The sequence below is a fragment of the Bubalus bubalis genome, chromosome 12 (genome assembly GCF_019923935.1).
Source record: "Bubalus bubalis isolate 160015118507 breed Murrah chromosome 12, NDDB_SH_1, whole genome shotgun sequence".
Lineage (NCBI taxonomy): Eukaryota > Metazoa > Chordata > Mammalia > Artiodactyla > Bovidae > Bubalus > Bubalus bubalis.
Genome location: NC_059168.1, coordinates 95,967,820 through 95,983,258, shown reverse-complemented (window position 1 = coordinate 95,983,258; position 15,439 = coordinate 95,967,820). Strand labels below are relative to the sequence as shown.

The following is a 15,439-nucleotide window of genomic DNA, read 5'->3' as shown; positions in this document are numbered from 1 at the left end:
GTCTTGGCTACTGTAAATAGTGCTGCAATGAATGCAGGGGTGTATGTATCCTTTCAGATCATGTTTTTCTCCAGATATATGCTCAGGAGTGGGATTGCAGGATCATATGGCAGGTCTATTTTTAGTTTTTTCAGAAACCTCCATACTGTCCTCTATAGTTCTGTGCCTTTCGTTTTAAGCATTCTTAAAAGCTAAGATCTTAAACTCCTTGAACCCATCACACCTGTCTGGCCAAAGGTCTTCCTGGAATTAACCCAACTGCTCACTTTTTGGGAGAAGGCACTGGCAACCCACTCCAGTACTCTCGCCTGGAAAATCCCATGGACTGAGGAGCCTAGTAGGCTGCAGTCCATGGGTTCACTAAGAGTCGCACACGACTTCACTTTCACTTTTCACTTTCATGCATTGGACAAGGAAATGGCAACCCACTCCAGTATTCTTACCTGAAGAATCCCAGGGACTGGGGAGCCTGGTGGGCTGCCGTCTATGGGGTCACAAAGAGTCGGACACGACTGAAGTGACATAGCAGCAGCAACAGGTGGGAGTAGTAAAGAATCTGCCTGCCAGTGCAGGAGAAGCATGTTGGATCTCTGGATTGGGAAGATCCCCTGGAGGAGGAATTAGCAACCCAATACAGTACCCTTGCCTGGAAAATCCCATGGACAGAGACTGAGCTACTTCCCTTTCACTTTTCACTTTCATGCATTGGAGAAGGAAATGGCAACCCACTCCAGTGTTCTTGCCTGGAGAATCCCAGGGATGGGGGAGTCTGGTGGGCTGCCTTCTATGGGGTCACACAGAGTTGGACACGACTGAAGTGACTTAGCAGCAGCAGCAGCACAGTACCCTTGCCTGGAAAATCCTATGGACAGAGGAGCCTATCGGGCTGCAGTCCTTGGAATCACAGTCTGACATTACTGAGCATGCATGCATGCCTGCTAAGGTCCCCGATGAGGTGAAATTCAGACTTGTTTTTTTCTTTCTTTTGCTAAGGTGCATTTTAAGGGAGACTTTCCAGACCATCTCTCAGATAGGAGACGTATCATATCATTGCACTGCTTTCCCCTTAGTAGTAGCGCCCCACTGATTCCCTGAAGACAGAAAGACGGGGAATAGTGAGTTCCTGTTTGGGGCGGGTCCACACATCTCATGGAACTCCCTGAATTCCTGGGATGATAATTACCTTCATTTTACAGAAAATAAGAATAATGACTAACATTTACTAAGTTTATTAAGTGTCGGGTACTGTGCTGAGTGTTTTTAGAGCATCATCCCACTCGATTCTCACAGCAGTACTCTAAATTTGTAACTACTCGATGGATGGGTCAGAGAAGGGAGTGTTTTGTCCTAGGATACACAGCAGGTTAGAGCGGGCATTTGAACCAGCTCTTCCTGATTCAAGAGACTAAGCTCCTCATCGCTCATTTCTGGAAGAACTGAGGGCTTTTCTCCGTGGACGTGGGGAAAGAGGAGGAGATTCGACGGAGAAGGCTGACATGGATCTCTAAACAACGCAACCCTATAAGTCTCCACGTTTTGCCAGTTTGCCAGCTAATCTCTGACCCAGGCCTTGCCTGGGGGCGGGGAAGTGGTGCGCGTGCGCACAGCGTCCCGTCCGGCCCCGCCTCCCGGGAGGGCTTCCCAGCCCGCTCTCGGCTCTGGGGCTTGCGCACTACGTCCCCAGCCAACGGCTGCTTCCCGGTCGGGGACTTCCGGTGCGCGGGGTGCGGTTCCGGGTCGTGGCGCGGCTCGGGGCAACAGGGCTGCTGCTCGGCCGGCCAGCGGCAGTGAGCGGCGGGGGTATGAGGGCGAGCCCGGAAAGCGGCTGCTGAGCCGGCCGGGAGAAGCGCCAGTCCTTGAGGATTCCGAGAGTGCGGAGCTGGGGCAGGGACCGGGGGGCGCGGGGGAGCCGGGCCCTCCCCCCAGGAACGTGTCCCAGGGCCATCCCGGCCCGTAGTGTGGCAGCAGCTTCAGGTAAAGGTTGCCCCAGCCGCTAGCTCCATCGCTCACACCCCCGCCAGCCCACCGAAGGAGCCTGGCTTCCCTCCTCACTCCTCCGCGCTCGCCGCCACCCGGCGGACAGCCTGTCTGGCCCTTGCCCCAGTATCCAGTGAGCATCCGTTTCCTGGCCCTTTCCAGAACTGAAGGCTGTTATGAATCTGACAGCTTGGGCGTGTGATTTGGGGGAGGAGAAGCTAGTGAACTCGGTAGTATTGGGGTTTGGGGAGGGTACTGTTGACTGACAGTTTCTGGTTCTACTTGGTGTCTTAATCTTCATAACATGAAAATCAGGTTTTTAAAAGCATTGCTTGTGCATTCCCTGTCTAACGCCCCTTATCTCCATTGCCCCGAAGGAGTAAAACAGCCTTGCAGAACTGTTTTTTTTATAGGCAGAGTGCTGCTGGAACTTTGATTCAGCCTTTTGTTTATGGGAGTGGCATAGAGTCTTCTAGATCTGTTGAAGGCTGGAAAAGAAAATATCACTGTAGTTTAAACAGAAGCATTACTTTAACCGGAGACCCAAAAGTTGACTCAGAGATTGGCACAATTTTCATTCTGAATGAAATGATTTTTGAAGCCTATCACAATCCTTGGCACTGTGCAAAAGCATCATGTTGTTGTAAACCAAAAGCAGCAAAGTCCAAAAGTTCCCCAGGTGTGAACAGTCAAATGGAGACAGGTGTTTACACACATCAGTTAAAGTAAAGTCAACATTCTTACTCTGTTTTGACAAGCAGAAGGGGTGGATTCCTAAGTTAAAGCAGCAGGGAAAGAAGGTACCATGTTCTATTCTTCATATTCTGTGAATTCACACAAGATGCTCAGTAAATGCTGGAAGGGTTGTTGGTGAAGGGTCGATACTTGTTTTCATCTTGTTCAATTTACACACTTGTAGGCTTGTTGGGGCCTGTGAGACTTGCTGGTGGCTCCTTTCCCATTCAGATTTATGCTCATACTTACTTTGATCTACCGTGATGCTGGAGGGTACTCAGATTCCTGGTCTGGTTTCTGATCTGGCTCCTGGCTAACTTTCCAGCTAAGCTTCAAAAGGCCTCTTACCCTGATTCTTTACTCTAGATAAGTAGGACCGGGAATGGACTTTGTCCTTTCCTTTGTTGTTAGCACTTTCTTTCTGCCTAGATTTCTCCTTTTCTATTTCCATCTATTGGTGTTACCCAGGGCCCACCTGAAATTGGCCTTGCCTTAACCAGTTTAGGACAACCTCAGCTAGAAACAGTTTCTTTTCCAGAATCCTTTAAATGCTCATTATTCTATGGGCTTGGCCACAAAGTTTGTTTGGGTTTTCGTACCATCTTCCAGAAAAACCTGGACGAACTTTTGGGCCAACCCAGTTGATTTCCTTAGCAAACATTATTGAGTATGGATATATTCGAGGTCATCTGATGTGAACAGCTGACTCATTGCATAAGTCCCTAATGCTGGGAAAGATTGAGGGCAGAAGGAGAAGAGGATGTCAGAGGAGGATGAGATGGCTTGGATGGCATCACTGATGCAGTGGACATGAACTTGGGCAAACTATGGGTGATCGTGAGGGACTGAGAGGCCTGGCGTGCTGCAGTTCATAGGGTCGCAAAGAGTCAGACACAACTGGGCGACTGAAAAACAACAACATATGCCAGGTACCATGCTAGACAGTATAGGGATTAACAAGACTCTGTTCTTGCCTGCTCAATTTAGTGAAAAAGATAAGGAGATAATTCTGACAGAGTGGTATGTACACTGGGTTGGAGTTCTTTTGGTGATTCAGTGGTGGTACAGGAGGGGAAGAGGTCATCCACTTTTGAGGCATGTGCGATGACCTGATAAGGCTTCACAGTGTGGGGTAAACTGAGCTTTATTATTTATTATATTGGAGAAATTATGTTAGGTTTCTCTTTTTTAATTATTTTAACTTCAATTCACTGATTAGGAAGGCTCAGGATAAATTACACACCTGGTATGAGACGGAACCAGGATCCAAACCCATGTGTGTCTTATGCCTATATCTGTGCCTTTTATGTGTTTTTTCTTTTCTCAAACCATAGCTCTCTGTATGCAAATACATATTGAAGCAACTATTCAGAGAAGAAAATATGTGTCAAAATGAATGGTGCGGATAGTTCTTTAAATGTAGAGAAGACCGTAATCTTCCAAGGCAAGATAGTAGTATGTGGGTCAGCTCAGCTTTGAATATCAGTGGACCAGACATTCTGTAGAGAATAGCCATGGACTCTGACTTCAAGTCTTGGTCCCTCCTCTTAATAGCTACGTGACCTTTGGCAAGTTTCTTAATTCTTAGCGTTATTTCTTTCAAGTATAGTTTGGGATAGAGACTGATCAGACTTCACAGAGTAATGTGAGCTGATATGGATAAAGTGCCTGGATGTGGCAAGGTTCCCTAAGATGGTAGCTGTTAAGATGTAAAGGTGCAGTGCTTGAGGCATGGTTTTAGAGTAGTGAGTAGACCAGCCTGAATAAAGCAAGCCGTTGCTTCTTTGGGGATGTGTGTGTGTGTTAGTCCCTCAGTTGTGTATGACTCTCTGTGACCCCATGGACTGTAGTCCACCAGGCTTCTCTGTCCATGGAATTCTCCAGGCAAGAATACTGGAGTGGGTTGCCATTCCCTTCTCCAGGGCATCTTCCCAACCCAGGGATCGAACATGGATCTCCTGCATTAGCAGGTGGATTCTTGACTGTCTGAGCCACTGGGGAATACTGGGCAGTAAAGTTGGAGGGCCAGTACAGGGTCAGAGTCAGGGCTTGTATGTCAAGCAAGAGAGGTCAGTTCCAGTTTCTGCTCATAACCTTTCTTGTTAATAAATACCTTGAATATCTATGATTTATTCAGCAGTGCCAGGGAAAATGTTAGACCCAGAGACGCAAAAAGGAATATAACCAGGTCCCCACCCTGAGGGTGTTTCCTTTCCCATGGGGGAGGTGTGTGTGTGTGTGTGTGTGTGTGTGTGTGTGTGTGTGTCGTGCGCGCGCGCAGGTGAATTGTAGTAAAGCATTGTAGATACTAAGATAGCAGTCCCCACAAGGTACTGTGGAGCACAGAGGAGGAAGCACTGGTGATGGTAGCCTGGGAGCACTTACTGTGTACCAGCATTATGTTAAATGCATTAACTCATTTATTCCTCTACAGGATGTATTATAAGTATTTTGATGTTACAGATGAGGAAACTAGAGCACAGAGAGGTTAAATGAATTCCTTTAGTTTATGGAGTTGATGGAGGTGAGAGTAGAGGGGATTATCTGCTAGACTTTGGTAACTCTCCTTTTTAGAACTATGTCATATTCTTTCTTCTTTATGACGTGGATGGCTTCAAAGAAGAGTCAGCCCTTGAGCCCTAGCTTCAGTGTGCTTGTCACTGCACTGGGCAGTAGGAATAATGGGGAACGAACATGATTGCTACAACTCAAGGAGCTCATTACCTTATCTGTCATGTTTGGTATATATATTTAAGTGGGGTGTCTATTTTGCTTGTTGACTCATAACTGAAGACTTTAGAAACTGTCGCAGTTCAGTGGATTGTATGTGCTTCATCTGAGAGAATTAGCTGTAAATCTGTTACTCAGATTGTTGCAGTCACTCAGTTGTGTCCGACTCTTTGCAACCCCATGAATGGCAGCACATCAGGCTTTTCTGTCCTTTACTATCTTCTGGAGTTTGCTCAAACTCATGTCCATTGAGTTAATGATGCCATCCAACCATGTCATCCTCTGTCACCCCCTTCTCCTCCTGCGCTCAATCTTTCCCAGCTTCAGGGTCTTTTCCAATGAGTCAGCTCTTTGCATCAGGTGGCCAAAGTATTGGAACTTCTGCATCAGTCCTTCCAATAAATATTCAGAGATGATTTCTTTTAGGATTGACTGATTTGATCTTCTTGCAGTTCAAGGGACTCACAAGAGTCTTCTCCAGCACCACAGTTCAAAAACATCAGTTCTTTGGCACTCAGCCTTCTTTATGGTCCCTTCTCACATCCGCACTTGACTTCTGGAAAAATCATAGCTTTGACTATATGAACCCTTGTCAGCAAAATGACGTCTCTACTTTTTAATACGCTATCTAGGTTTGTCATAACTTTCCTTCTAAGGAGCACGTGCCTTTTAATTTTATGGTTGCAGTCACTATTCACAGTGATTTTAGAGCCCAAGAAAATAGAAGTCTGTCACTGTTCCCATTTTTTCCCCATCTATTTGCCATGAAGTGATGGGACTAGATGCCATGATCTTAGTTTTTTGAATGTTGAGTTTTAACTTGACCTTGTATTTTCTGTGAGTTTGAAGTTTTTCAGAAGTTTTGACCTCAAAGATAGCACATTTCAGCTTGTGTTAAATTTAAAATAACTGAGTGCTTATAGTCATTGTTAGATGTTTTTGTGTATCTTATTTTCTTCAATCTTCATGATTTTGTGGATTTGTTAATTTAGTTCTCTTTTTTTTTTTTTCCAAATTTTTATTTGTTATTTATTTTTGGCTGAGCTGAGTGTTTGTTGCTGCACAGACTTTCTTCAGTTTCATGAGAGGGTCTACTCTCTACTTGTGATGCTCAGACTTCTCATTGTGGTGGCTTCTCCAGAACATGGGCTCCAGAGTACTTGGACTCAGTAGTTGTGGCATACGGGCCTAGTAGCTCTGCGGTATGTGGAATCTCCCTGACCAGGGATCAAACCCGTGTTTCCTGCATTGGCAGGCAGATTCTCAACTACTGGTCCACCAGGGAAGTCCTAGTTCTCTTTTGAACTCTGCCTCAGGAGTCTCCAAATCAGATGCCCATGACGTAACAGAAAGAGTAGGACAGACCTTGTGAACTGGAGGGCACGTGACCAGTCTAAAAGCAGCAGTCACTACTCAGCTCCAGTCGCTTGTCACTGTGTGAGGAAGTGAGCCCAGTGTCCCTAGATCTTCCAGTTGTTTTCAAGAGGGCTGCTGGAAGTCTGAATTTTAATGTATTTAGTTTTAAAAAATTTCCATTAAAAAAATACCATGTAGATCAAAACACATTTGTGGGCTGTGTACAGTCTTAGGCTGCCTGACTGTGAATCCTGACCTGCCTGCTCACTGACATTTTGGTACCCACTGTTCAAAGCAGGAGGTCCAACACAATTGTGATCATTGATCAGAAATCTACTGGTAAATTGCTGGAGTGAGGGGGTGTTGTATTGCAGTCATACTGATATCTGGGAAAGTGGCAGGGTGAGTGCTTTTATTGTATAATCAGGCTAAATCAGGGATGGGGTTTGGATGAGATGATGATCTTGTAGTACTTTTGTGCCCTTAGCACTTTAAATGCTATCAGGTCTCCCGTCCCTTTTGGTCCTCTCCATAGTACATGAAGTGAACAAGGCAGGGTGGGTATCATAACCTCTGGAGATGAAGAAATTGGTGCCCAGTGATTTACAGTTTAGTAGGAAGTGCACTTGACTGAGAGGGACTTGAATTCTGAACGCTGGTACGCCAGTTACAGCCTTTTGATTTTGGTCAAGTCAAAAATCCTTGTATCTTTTTTCTCATCTGGATAATAATGAGGGAGCTCAATTGAAGTCTTGGTGAGGTCTTTTCAGGATGCTAAGCTTTCTGATTCTAATTGACATGCTTAAAGCTGCACAACTGATTACTGGCAGACCCCAGTGGAGAACAGTTCAAATCTAAAATGCTGCTTCTCTCTTGATGGCAGGTAGGGAGCCACTGTTGAGCTTTTCCCTCTGTTCTTTGTTCATTACTTCTGGGAAAGGACCTTGACAGGCCAGGCGCTCCCCACATGCATAGAGTGCTTTGTTGACTCTATATACACAAAATTGGAAGGAGGCAGAGAGACACCCAGCCTAGTGAGAGAAATATGGTCAGGGAGCTCCCAGCTCAAAAGTTTAATTTATTTTTATTTTAATACCCAGCTTCCACAAAGTGAAAATTGAAGAAATATTTGTCTTCTAGATACTTGTTTTCATTGATAGTCTATCATATAAGGAAATAACATAGAATATAAAAATGAAAAAAAATTCTGAGCAGTCATTCAAAATTTATTAACTCTAGTTGGCAGCAGCCAAGGTATATTGAGGAAATAGATTTAATATAGGAAGCACAAAATTTGGACCCAAAGAATAAAACAGTTTTAAGTAATTGAAAGTGAGAAAAATGGGAGCAGCCACTTCAACAACAAAACTTAAATTCTGGAAATAGCAAAAAGGTATTAGAATAACTAGTGGAATTAAATTATGGTAATCGCTTCTAAAAGAAATTGAATATTATGTCACACTTACCTCTAAATATATGCAGTGTTATAGTCATATCCTATACTTGAGTATACTTTTATGAATATGCTTTTATTATTGATGCTGTCAAAATGGACCAAATGTGTAAAACTTTAAAAAAAAAATCACATTTTTAGTTCCCTGTGGACTCATTTTAAGGTACTGTATTATAAATAAGTACTGTTTCAGCAGAGAAATTGGTAGAAAATGGTTTGAAGGAATGGTTTTCTTTTTAAAACAAATAACTTTTTAATCTGTGCTTTAGTTGCTGACATACTGGAGGCTAACAAAGAGGAACTGAGATGCAGCCTTGAAACTTGAAGCAGAGTGAGCTGGGGCTTTGGAGTCACACTCACCTGGATATGAATATTGGCTCTTTCGGTTATTAGCTCTGTGACCCAGACAGTACTGCCACTCTCATATGGTACGTGGGAGGTTGCATATGAGGAGTAAGTACCTCTACCATGATACTTTTGGAGGGATGTAGGTACCAGCATAGGAGAAGGCAATGCCAACCCACTCCAGTACTCTTGCCTGGAAAATCCCATGGACAGAGGAGCCTGGTGAGCTGCAGTCCATGGGGTTGCGAAGAGTCAGACACAACTGAGCAACTTCACTTTCACTTTTCACTTTTATGCATTGGAGAAGGAAATGGCAACCCACTCCAGTGTTCTTGCCTGGAGAATCCCAAGGATGGCGGAGCCTGGTGGGCTACCGTCTACGGGGTCGCACAGAGTCGGACAAGACTGAAGCAACTTAGCGGCAGCAGCAGCAGGTACTAGCATTCAGGGGCACAAGCCATTCAGGTTAGTACAATGTAACAAGAAATGATTTTATGGAGTGGTTGTAAAGGAATGAGACTTATTTTCTTGTCTGGATCATGAAATTAGTCTTGTTAATTTCTAGTTGTGCTTTGTGAATTAGCGCGCCTGTGAACCAAGCACTGTTGAGAAAAGGGTCTCAGTATGCTATTTTTAGGCTATTAAATGAATTGATCTGTTAAATCACAATAAACACCTCCAGTTGTTTATATTACCTTTTAGTGTGCCCATGACTGCCTTTTGAAGTTGTTAGAGCTAGGAGTATATTATGTATTCCCTGCCCCCATTTTACAAATGCTGAAACTGAAGCTTAGAGAAGTAAAGTGATTCAAGGTAGAGAGCTACTGATAATGGCAAAGCTGTGCTTTGAACCTTTGGTGGTGTGTTTTTTTTTTTAACTGTAAATACCACAGTGCTTTTGTCACTCTTCCATGCTGCTCTAGATTTGAATATTGGAAATGGCCCTTGTTTTGGGAGGATCATCAAGTCAGTTTAAACCTGCTGCCTGTAGAAAATTGTTGATTATATTGTGGGAGTGTTTGGTTACAAGTATACTCTTAAGATTTGAAGTTTAAAGATTTAGCAGAACTCTAATAATACTCATTGCTGGCAGAGGTTGGTAGTGAGATGATCACTCATATTACCAGTGGGAATAAAAATTGGTAAAACTTTTCTGGCAAATGCTTTGGCAGTGTTATCACAAGCGTTTAAAGTCATATATGCCTTTTGAGTTTGTAATCCCATTACTAAGAATCTTTGTTAAAGAAATAATCAGAAATGTAGAAAAGTGTTCATGTTCAAAGATGTTCACTGTGGAAGTATTTATAATAGCAAAAATTAGAAACAACTGTAGTATTCAAAAAAGAGATAAGAGAAATTTTGGAAAAAGCATGATTGAAAATACTGTACAAGCATTTTAGATGTTTTAGAAGAATTTTAGTGACATATTAATATGCTCATATAATATGAAGTGAAGAAAGGATATAAAACTATGTAAAGTATGATCTCAATATCAAATATATAAAGAGAAGAAACAGGTGGTGAGATTATAGGTCTTTATGCTTTTTCAGTTTTCCAGAATATTCTCTCATAAGCATAAATTGTTTTTCAACAAAAAATCCTTTTAGTTTAACTTGTAATTGAGAAATACAAGTACTTTTGCACATCATTTTGAAAGTTTTCCCTAATGCAGGTGATGTGAAGTTATAAATGGATTGTATTTTCAAGAAGTTAGTTTGAACATCAGTTGTTTAATGATTAATATATGGTTTCATCTTTTTTTTTTTTTTTTTGGCTGTACCACACTGCTTCATGCAAGATCTTAGTTCCCTGACTAGGATGGAATCCTTGCCCTCTGCAGTGGAAGCACAGAATCTTAACCACTGGGCTGCCAGGGAAGTCCCTGGGTTTCTATATTTTGACATAAAGGATATTCAAGTTCCCAGGCTAGCCTCCTCTTCTCCCCTAAACTATCCTGAAAGAAGAATCACATTTGTGTTGGTAGTACCCGTGACCCAGTGCTCCCCTCACCTCTTCAGTGGCCAGTGGGACAGCGAGCAGCCATGTGGCAGCTGTCTTTCCTAGAGGGTACATGCCTGTCTCCATAAGGCTGGTTGTTGGCATATAGAACTTTTTTTGTGAGTTGAATATTTGTATCTTGGGAAGTGCATTTTTGGTATGGAAAATTATAAGTATGAATTTCTATTTCACTTTTAAAAATTTTGTAAGAAAAAATTAAAGATCAAAGTTTGTTTGAATTTTAATTTTTCTGATAATAGTATTCAAGATGTATGAATATTAAAATGTCATGAAGAATTGTGCCTTTTATTCTTTTCTGATTATATACTTCATAATTGAAATTGCGATAATTTCAGCATGTACAGTTAAGCATGATGTCTAGTTGTTTTTTTTTAATATGCATGGTAATTCTCCTAAATATAATGTACAAAAGCATGCAGAAAATTTAACAAAGTATTTTAGCATATTTAAATTGGGAAAATACTAGGCAAGATGTTTCTTTTTGTAAACTGCTTCTGTCCAAAGCATTCTGTATATTATCAGAATGAAAAATGACAGCACTTTGTCATCTGTTCAGATTGATATTGCACTCTCTGCAATGACAGCTGAAAAGGCCCACAGGTGCCATATAAAGAGGTGACCATGTTGTCATATTTCATTTCGGCATCCCTCTGCAAAGCCATAATTACCTAATTAGGTTGTTAATTAGGAGATTAGCATTTCACTATATTGATAGAATGCTCTTTACTGGCGTGGGGCTAGATACAGATTTGTCTACCCTAATTTATAATCTCTGCCTTTTTTGTACTTATTTATTTGCTTAAGATCCTGATGTGGGGCAATTCAGTTTACCTGAGAAACAGTTTGTTTACAAGCTAATGAAGCTTTGATTGCTGGATTAAAGTTGCTGAGTTAAAATATGAACAGAATTAAAAGGGTGGTCACATCCCCAAAATGATAATAAAAATTCCGAGTTAGTATAACGTGTTCTCATTAGCACAGGGAACAAACACATGAGAAGAACTGAAGTAGTTGGTAAGAAGTCCAAAATATAAAGAGTGTGAAATGTGATAGAGATTTATGTATCCTAAACTAGGCAAAGGAAAGTAGTTATCTTTAATGACAAATCTCTGTCATTTATACTTGAGATATAAAACATGTTAAGTATTTTTAGTGTATTTCAGAAGCTGAAGCTTAGTTGATGTAGTAGTGTTAGTTGCTCAGTCGTGTCTGACTCTTTGCGACCCTGGGGACTGTAGCCAGCTAGGCTCCTCTGTCCATGGAATTCTCCAGGCAAGAATAATGGAGTGGGTGGCCATTTCCTTCTCCAAGTTGATGACTTCAGAACAAACATATTCAATCTTCAGACTGCCTTAGATAGTCACCATGCAGGTTTATTTCGTTTGTACCCTCTGATCATTAGTCTGTGCTTGGAACATTCTCTTCCCTTAGTCTGTGCAGTCCTGAGTGCTTATGGAATTCGAAGTATTTCATAGTAACCTTCACTTGGTCAGCTATTTGGAGTAGGCTGTGTTTCTGTGAAGTGTGTGGACATTCTTTTTGCGAGGAGGGTAGAAGAGGGCTGGTTAAAAAAGTATCCACTTGTTTTTACTCCAGTGCAGGATTTGACTGTAATGTTTGCAATTTGCATTACATGTACCTTTATCACTCTTTCCAGTTAAGGAGATTTAAGCCCTAAAACAAAACTTAGGAGCACTGTTCCCACTGAGGAGGTGGTAGTTTTTCTCCTTTTGACTGTGTTTGGTATTAGCTGTTTAAGTTGTAGAAAATGTGTGTGTGCTTAAGCCCTTTTCCCCCATAGTGATTATGAAAAATTGCATTTGATTGTATCTGTAATTTTCTTCAAAATAAAAAAAAATTGAAAGATATTGTTATATGAAGAAAATATATGTGAAATCTTCCATTTAGTTAGTTAAGCTTTTTGCTTAATTGTAGTCATTCATTTATTCAGTCAGCATTTGCCAAATATGTATTAGGCACTAGTCATAAGTCTGGGAATCGAGCAATGAAGACTACAGGCACAGACCCAGTGCTTGGTGGGAATTTTAGTCCAGTAATGGAAGCCCAGCATAGTTTGAGAAGTACAACTTGTGTTAGAGTAAAGAAGGGAAGGTGAGTAGGGAGTGTACAATGCTGGACTTAATAAGGCCAGACCTTCCTGGAATAGGCAGGTGCTGTCGAAATTGAGATCTGAAGGGTGGAGGAGAAAGTGATATTTAAGGCAGGTGAAAGGAGAGAAAAAACTGTTCAAAAGCTGGAAGAATGCTGACAGTTGAGTATGGCTAGAGTAGAAAGAACAGAGGTGATAAATGGAAGATGGGGCAGCAGAGGCAGCAAGTTCAGTTACATTAAAGAGTTTGGGAAGTTATTGGGCTTCCCTGGTGGCTCAGTGGTGAAGAACTCACCTGCCAACGTAGGAGATGTGGGTTCCATCCCTGGGTCAGGAAGATCCCCTGGAGAAGGAAGTGGCACCCACTCCAGTATCCTTGCCTGAGAAATCCCACGGACAGAAGGAGCCTGGCGGGCTACGGTCCACGGTGTCGCAGAGTCCGACATGACTGAATTGACTTAGCATGCAAGCATCAAATAGAGAAGAGGTCCGTGAGCCTTATTATCCAATATGACCCCAAAATATACAGTACTAGCCATTAGTTATCTTTTTTGGTGAATTGGAGAGAATACTAGTATTTGAGTGTTACAGTTGGGCTTTGCATTGTGACAGTAGCTTTGTGAGATATGGGATAATGTCTTACTGAGGTCCAGAGGTATTGCGACTTGCACAGTTTTCTCAGCTACTGTCTGGTAGAATTGGGAGCACACAGAACCTTTCCAAGCCTTTGTGTCATCTGTCATGCAATGTTGTCATCCTTGTTGTGTCCCCTTCCCTTTGTTCATTTCAAAATGAAGAGAATTCCGTGCCCCCCACACCCCCGGCAAAGGACCAGTAGCTTAGTAGGCTGCTGACCAAGGCATCCTGTTAACCTTGTGGCTTCCAGACCCAGCTCTGGGGTGGATTAAAGCAACGTCTGGTGCTTCAGTAGGACAAGCTGCTCAGTGCAGGTGTTCGTTTGCTTCAGCAAAGTTACAAGTGCTCTAGGCTTTAATCTCCCTCAATTAGAACTGTAGCTTGGCTACCTCCTCACAAGGTCACAGATGTATGTGGGAGTTCTCCTCCTTTCCCCAGGGGAAAAGTCTTGGCATCTCTGACTTTCGGGGGAGGAATCCGATATCTCCTTGATGTAATCATCTTGTATTGCAAATTGTTTTAATTTTTTATGGTTACTGTTGCCAGTACTGTTCAATGTACTGATTTGTTGGTGTGTTTGTGATGGAATCATCTGAACTAGAAGAAATTCTGGAGGCAGCATGGATTCTAGCCTTTCTGTGTTTCTATCCCAACCCCTTTAAAATTGAGATGTAACTCATGTATCATAAAGTTTACTCTTTTAAAAGTGTACACTTTAACAGTTCATCACCTCTAAAGAAACCCCATACCCATTAGCAGTCACTCCTCCTCCTTCCCTCCACCAACCACTGGCAACTTAATTTACTTTGTGTCTCTATGGATTTGCCTATTCTGAACCTTTTGAGCAGAAATGGAATCACACAATATGTGGCCTTTTGTGTCTGGCTTATTTTATTTAGCATAGTTTTATTGTTCATCCATATTGTAGCATATATCAGTACTTCATTTATTTTTACTGCTGAATAATATTCCATTGTACGAAAGTACCACATTTTGCCTATCCATTCATCAGTTGACAGAGATTTGGGTTGTTTCCACTTTGGGGCTATTATGAATAATACTGCTGTGAACATTCCTGTACAAGTTTTTGTGTGAGCATATGTTTTCATTTCTGTTGGTATATTACCTTGGAGTGGATTGGGTAGGCTGCAGTCCATGGGGTCGCTAGGAGTCGGACACGACTGAGCAACTTCACTTTCACTTTTCACTTTCATGCATTGGAGGAGGAAATGGCAACCCACTCCAGTGTTCTTGCCTGGAGAACCCCAGGGATGGGGGAGCCTGGTGGGCTGCTGTCTCTGGGGTCGCACAGAGTCGGACACGACTGAAGCGACTTAGCAGCAGCAGCAGCATGGTAACTCTGTTTTAACTGAGAAACTGCCAAATTGTTTTCAAAGGTGGCTACACCATTTTATATTCCCACCAGCAGTGTACAAGATCTGCTGTGTTTCTGCTGCTGCTTTCTTCAGGCTCTGTTACACTGGCCTGGGCTGGAAGCAACCCTAGGCATTCCATGAGCCCTTGTGTCTTGTTAAATGGGAAAATTTCCAGTTTAATGACAACCACTTTCATTCTACAAGCATATGTGTACAAGGCCTTATATTAGGCATTAGTGACAGGAAGTCAAATAAGGACTTCTAGTCCTTTCTTCTCAAGGGCCGCACAATCCTTATTGTAACTTCTTACTAGGAAATGCAAGGAGAGGGAAAAACCAGTGAAGGAAGTACAGTTGACCCTTGAACAACGTGGGTTGGAACAGCACTGGTCCACATACATGTAGATTTTTTTTTTTTTTTCAATAAATACAGTATGACTAGATCTGCAGTTGGTTGTATTTGTGGATGTGGAACCATGGATATGGAGGAGGGAGGGCCAACAATGGGACTTGAACATCCACAGGTTTTAGTATCTGCAGCGGACCTGTAAACAATCCCCCAAGAATACTGAGGGGCGACTGTAATCACTTAGACGTTTGTGAGTTTCCACAGTATTGATCCTAACTTTAGAATCTATGCAAAGGTTGAGTTGATTTTCGGAGATTCTGGGGTTTCCTTTTCTTGGCTCATCCTTTAAAGACT

At 42.3% G+C, this 15,439-nt stretch overlaps 1 protein-coding gene across 13 annotated transcripts in view; it reads left to right on the top strand.

Annotated features, from left to right (window-relative positions):
• Positions 1–1,656: 1,656 nt before the first annotated feature.
• MAPKAP1 (MAPK associated protein 1) overlaps positions 1,657–15,439 on the top strand; it is a 232,608-nt gene continuing 218,825 nt past the window's right edge. For 2 of the 13 annotated variants that reach the window (XM_006049253.4, XM_006049249.4), the window contains exon 1: positions 1,667–1,974. The gene's annotated coding sequence lies outside the window, so the exon portion shown is untranslated. The other 11 variants (XM_006049251.4, XM_044926341.2, XM_044926342.1 and 8 more) reach the window with 11 other exon arrangements.